The following is a 6,935-nucleotide window of genomic DNA, read 5'->3' as shown; positions in this document are numbered from 1 at the left end:
TATTTCAACAGCTTTTAAACCATTCGGGATTCTTCGCAGTATTATTTCTGTTAAAATGCAATCCCAATAAAATGTTTTTAAATGGGGTAGCATTTTTTCAGCCCAAAATTGTTGATCTCTTAAAATAATTTCCACATGGAGATCTTCTTGGTCATTAATGTATAAAATAAAAAAACACATATCTTCATACAACTTCCGCTTACTTCATACAACACGTTCTTCGTTCACAGAGGTTTCAGCTACTAAAGATTTGCAATAATGATGTTCAGTGTTTATGATCTTTCTTAAATGATTAAGGTCCTCCCTTAAAAATATAACATTTTATGTAATAGAAAAATAAGAACATATTATAATTGAACATTACTGTTTTTTTTTATCCAATATAACTTCCTCCCTTTAGAAATTTTTATTTTTTATACTTTTTTACTCTATTGGGAAAATTTTTGCCTTTCGCACCCATTACAATTATTTGACCTAAAAATAGTTTTTAAAACTGAAATACCTATATTAGATTAGATTTTACCTCAACAGAAAAATAAAAAAAATCTGCTAATAATGAAACTCTGCTCTCACAACACTCAAAACAAGGGTCTGAACACTACGAAAAACCCTTGGCTCTTCACTAAGACCCAAGAATTTATTACATTATTGCTTTATTACCAAGGCGCATTTGTAATTTTTCGCAACCCGTACTAAAAATAAGCGAGATGTGTATTCAGCATAGCAGTAAACAACTTTCTTTGCCATGACTCGACTGGGCAATTGTAGAGGCTGGTTGGGAAATTTTCCCTGAGAAAATGATTTAAAATAACAAAATTCAGACTGAACTGTCCTCTATCATTTTAAACATGAAGCTGAAGTTCATTTTTTTGCCGTAGCGGCTAATTACGCGCCCTTAAGGGATTATGTTGAGAAATAAAAAATTCCATGATTCCGAGTCGTTTAGTTCTATGTCAGAGACAGTTCAGATATTTCTGAACTGCCCTCAGCAAATATTGTGGTTTTCAGCAGCACTTCGAATTTTGTAACAGACCACACAATCAACACGCACAAAGACATTTTTTTTAACTCTAAACATAGTAGATACATCATCACTACTCGTATGTGAGGAGCACTCTGTATACAGGGTATTTCACGAGTGATAATAAGCCTCACCAAATTTAAACTGCACCCGGCAATACCTTTGCGTAAGTTTCATGGATTTTCATTATGAATTTAAAACTTTATAAAACATAGTTATTGCATGATTGACACCGAGAAATTGACAAGACAGGAAACACAATTTTTAAGGTTATTTGTCTTTCCACCGTTGGAAAGTACTTTAGTTATTCAAGCCTCTTTGCAATTCCTCTATCCGGGAAACATTGCCTGTATAGTCGTCACCAACAATATTTGAGACTCATTATAGAATAAGCCGCTTACTCCCCACGGTGGTTCATGGGGCTTGCGGTAGAGATGCCATAAACAAATTTGCATTTCTTAGGGCAGGCACGTTTCAAAGGTTTGTAGGAACAGATGGTCCGTAACAGAAATTTGTTTTTGGGGTTTCATCAAAAAAAAATTAAATTAATTTTAATATTCAGTTATATTTTGAGATTGTTTCTTTACAAATCTGCATTATCACTTTAATATTAAATTAATATATTAATTCCCAAATGTTTGCCTGTAATAAATTAAAAGCCCACTACAAAAATTCCTGAATACGGCTGTTTTCTACATCTTCTGGGTAGTACCACACGCAGTGAAAAATTATTACGGTCGACCACAAAGCTGCTTAACCCTCAATAAAGCTTTGCATACGTCAATCTCAAATATTCCTGGTGACGACTATACAAACGTTCAACGGCAGAAGCATTTTCCCCACATCCGCCATAAATGAGAATCAGATGTTTTCTCATCGTTCAAATGCATTTTGACTTTTTGTTAAATATGATGTCAAGTGTGACAAACAAAATTATTGGAAACAAAGCTACCGTGGATTCATAATCAGTTTTTCAAACAATACGACATCTAAAATGTTAACTTTGCAAATGTATTGTGGGTTGTATTTTCAATTCTGGCTCATTATACTCGTGAAATACCATGTATCAATCGGCAACATCTCTAGAATTGAAAAAGTTATTGAGAATCACTCAAAACCGTTTCGGTGGTTCCTAGGGAGAATCAAAATGACATAGTAAGTGAAGCACCGCCACCCACCCTTAAAACCACAGCCAACCCAAGTTGAAAATTTTAAATGGCACAACCTACTTGTAATATGTTGTTGGAAAGCTCACAATAAGCACCTTTGTCATACAACAGCCTATTTGGTAAAGCCGTTTTTCTAATAATTCAAAAACGCAACTTTAAATTTTCATTTTTTTTATTATATTCAAGGGTGGGTGAAGGTGCATCACTTACCATATCATTTTAATTATATTGCTATTTAACAGAGAAGAATAATATAAACCTAAATTTTGCCTTCTTTTTTTATAGTATAGTACCCCATTCTGCTATATTAGTTGGTACACCCGGGGAAAAAACTATTCACCAGTCTAACTTTGTACTCGGGCTGCGCTTTGTCGCAATAGTGTTTCAGACTAACTAGAGTAGGTAATATCTCGAAAAACCCTTATTTAGAAAGTTGGTCCGGACCTGAAAAATGTCTTTTTGTGAAAATTACTTCAATGAGCATAGATTATAACGTATACATTAAATTGTGATTATAATAAACAAGCTTGCTCAAATTATCAAATTACAAATACATAAATTTATTTAAGAAATGTATTTTGCAAGTATACAGTAAGATGTTCCCGGATTAAGTTTACAAGAGGAAAAAAAAATTACCTTTGCAAAGAAAAACAGTTTTAGCTTGACTTGACTTTTAAGGTTCTTTATCTAGAGCTTTACAAAAATCAAGATTGTCGAACTAGTTTTAAATGCCAGAATTTTTTAATAAACTGTGAATTTTGCCAATTTCTATCAAGTTATTTCTTTTATAATCAAAATTCTGAACTTAACAATACATTTTATAATAGCCTGCCAAAAGAAAACAAATTTTTACCTGTAATTTTACGCCAAAAAAGCAAAGGAAATACTTTTTTTTTTTCTATAGCAGATGTTAAACTATTTTTTTATAAATTCTTTTGAGTAGATAAAGTAACAACACAGCAAGGGTTGTTTTTGCTTTATCTGAAACGAAACGAAATCTGTAATTAATTATTATTCTGACTCAGTAGAAAGAAAAGTTTACTTTTGGACTTATAATAATAATCCTTTGCTTTTCAAGTCCCATCACATTGGCGATCTTATTTTTTTGACAACGATGTCACTTTGACAATTAATGAAATAATTGAATAATGTTTGTTTCTGTTAAAAATGACTGTTTTTTTCAGAAGCTGTTTTTTTGAATTGCCATTTATTAAAATTATATTTTTTTACAAACATTTTTGTTATTTAATTTGCGTTAATTCTTCTGTCAAAGCAACATCGATGTCAAAAAAATTAAACGCCAATATGATGGGATTTAAAACGCAGAGAAAAAATTACACTAGTTTACACGATTTTTATACCTTAGCTTAAAGTAATTTCTTATAGATTTTAAGGCACTGAGTTCAAAAAAAACTATTTAAAAAAGTTCTCCATGTTATAATTAACAACAATACAAAAGCCGCCAAAGAACAAATTAAAAATGAGTTATTTTACTTTTTTTATTATTAAACTTGTTTTCACTTTTCTTTATAACAATCCAACAGTAATATACTAACATATTTTCAGAACATTTCTGCCACGGAATGTTGATAATTGAAGTTGTGGCAACGGTCTAACACGTCCCACGTCTACCTGTTAGAGCAATCTCTAAATGTCTATCTTGACCCTCGCACATCAATACGGTTTATTAAGCTTTCCGGTCCTTTTTATTGCGAGCTAAGGTATTTAATTTTATTGGCGACTCCACCCTAAATTAAGATAAAAATCAAAAATCAGTCCTATCTCAAGATCGGTTGTTGCGTACAGTTAGCTTGATAACATTCGAGCGCTTGTATTCCTGCACCGATTTTGCATCTGTCACGTCTGTCATTCTTGTCAAATTCGAATTGTGTGTTAAGTAGAATATTTAGGACCACTCAATTCACCTCTCTTTTTTAAAATATTAACCAATAAAATAGCAGAGATTTACTTTCGTATAGGTTAACGCCGTCTAGTGTTAATATTCGTTTATAATTTGTGTTTTGTTAACTATTTATGTGAGTTTATATCTATTCGTTTTTGGTTATTTAAAAAGCTTTAATATAAGTAACATTTTAAGAATTTTTTTCCGCTACCTGTATACTAAGTAGGCCCTACAGTCATAGTTAGACGGAGTATAACTTTCGAGTACTGGTTACGCATGACGACGGAACTTAATACTGTCACTTACATCCCTAGGAAAACAATGTCACTTACATTGACAGCATAATTTTCGCAAGAAAAGAACAAAATAGTGTATATAAGCATCAATAACGGTAAATACATTTTACCAATCAAAGACAATTGTTTGGAGGAGCAGCAAAGTGACGATTCCAATTATTGTCTGAGATCGGTAAGTCTTTAACGTTCGTGATGCTTATGACATTTGTTGCGCGATTGATTTTTGTTAGTTTTTTTAATAAAATATCTAAAAAATGTTGTGATGAATGATTTTGAATGCTTACCGACTTATACAAATATTTACCGACGAGTTTGGAATAGCAACGACTAAATACTACTTACTGTCTTGGAAATAGACGTAGTAAACAATCAAATAGAGTCTAACAGCGCAAAAAACAACAAATGGTTCATTTATTTATTACGAAAATTTAGTGTAAATGTACAATTTGAAAAAGTTAAATTTTTAATAGGTACCTGAATACTCACTGTTCAACAAATGATTTTTGTTTATTTAAAATGATACTGATGCACCAGACGCGAGACCAGAGGTTGACGTTGTTGGTGATTGGAACTCGAATTCGACTTCAGAAACAGAAAACCTTTCTTGTATGTCTCCTGGTTCTTTCGTTTGAAGATGCTTACTGCTATTGTTAAAGTCTTGCCTAAGGTACCCATTTTTATTGTTAAATATCTTGTTAGCTATTTCCAATTTATTACGAATTTTGGAAATTTAAAGATGTCCACGTTTTCTTTACAAAGAATAGTGGTCTTCAGCATTGAGTACTCGCACCATAAACTGGCCGGTGACTTCAGTTTCACAGACCGTTCCACCCATATAATCCAGCATCACATACTCAGTTATAACTTCGAACTGCTTTTGAAAAATATCAAAGATAAATTCGTACCTTTTTTCGATTACTACGTTTCCATAAGGAATTGAATACGAATTGAAAGCGGTATTGGTATTGAGTCGGTGTGTGTTTCCTTGAAGTAGTTTGCAGTCTTTTTTTTTTTTAAAGAAAGCAAAACGAAACCAAAATGACTTCACACAATGACAGCTTTTCAACGTCAACTTTTGACACCTTACAATATTAAAAGCTATAATCATATTACATAAGACTTTCTGCTGAATTAATAGAAAATTAGAAAGATTGGCCGTGTATTTTAAAAATATGTCAATGTTATCTCCATGTCAATGTTTACCAGCCTTTACCTTCCTATTTTTAGTGCAGAGTGTCAGTAATTTGTATCTCACCAATTAATCAATGGAAAGAATATAACATTTTATACTAATTTTATTTGTAATAAATGCCTGTATCTAATTAGAAATATATGTCTGGCTGCTACACAAAATTTTTTCTGTGTTTTTGGTTTTCGTTGAATTAATTAAACAAAAAAATACGTTTATACAAAACTCATTCACCAAGAAGATCTTAAAAAATATGTAGATACCATAAACTGAAATCTGCCATATTTTGTTACGAGTATTCGTTGCATGGGTCGAAATGGGTCACGCTGTAGTACATTTTGAACCAAGTTGAACCTGCACTCACACTTATTGATAACGTGTGCTTTGATATCACTTTTTGTCAAATTATTATTATTAAGCAAAGCCGTAAATTAACAGTTAGTAGGTACGATCTTACTGATTTTTAATTTAACTTTGGACGTTACGCCAAATGTAATGATTAATTACAAAAATAAAAAAAAGTTTTTTCCACAACACTACTCTTCCACTTTTGTATTAACGGCAGTCGAATAAATATTAACAAAACAGAACAAACCAATCGCACTTGAAATAAACACGAAAACTCCATTACAACCACTATTCAATCCACAGTAGTAGCACCGGCAACACATAGCAACATTTATCAATAAGTTTCCTTAGTATCACACACAAATCAATTATACAATATCTTAGCTTCTTGCATTTAGTACTAGTCTACTAAAGTTTTTCTAATATTTAGCACATTCAGGGTGTTCCGTCTAAACTCCACATTAGAAATATTGGGAGTTGGAATAATTGTATTTATTTGAAAATTGTTACATAGCCATAAACTATTAAGTCCTCCTAAATGAAAATATTTTTAAGATGACGGCACTTCCGCTTATACCGGAAGTCGGTCTCAATTTTCTTATTTTAAATGGAAAGGTATATTTTTTACTGCGTTTTTGGATTAATCGGGTTATTTTAAGGGAATTATCATCAGCTTTTTTTTGAAATATTTGGAGTTTTTCAAAAAATTTTGGATCTGCACCTTCCACTTTAAAAATCGGTAACTCTGCCATTTTTTTTAGGTTTTGAATTCGTTTTTTTGGCGTTTAAAAGAGAAAGCTTAGATCCTTTATGTGGCGTTTTCAAATTTTGAAAAAAAAGTAGCATATCCCAAAATTTTAAGGTTACTTTTGTAATAATTTAAATACTCATAACTCAATTTTTTCAAATGAAATATCCCAATTTTTATTTTACTAAATAGAAGAGAACTTAATTGTGTATTGAGCTGTATTAACACTCCCTATACCTAAATTTAATAATTTTCAAGTTA

This window comes from Tribolium madens, unplaced genomic scaffold, assembly GCF_015345945.1.
Source record: "Tribolium madens isolate multiple individuals breed KSU strain unplaced genomic scaffold, Tmad_KSU_1.1 Scaffold_96;HRSCAF=242;Tcas5.2_LG5, whole genome shotgun sequence".
In the NCBI taxonomy this organism is placed as follows: domain Eukaryota; kingdom Metazoa; phylum Arthropoda; class Insecta; order Coleoptera; family Tenebrionidae; genus Tribolium; species Tribolium madens.
Note: the sequence above shows the minus strand (reverse complement) of the source record.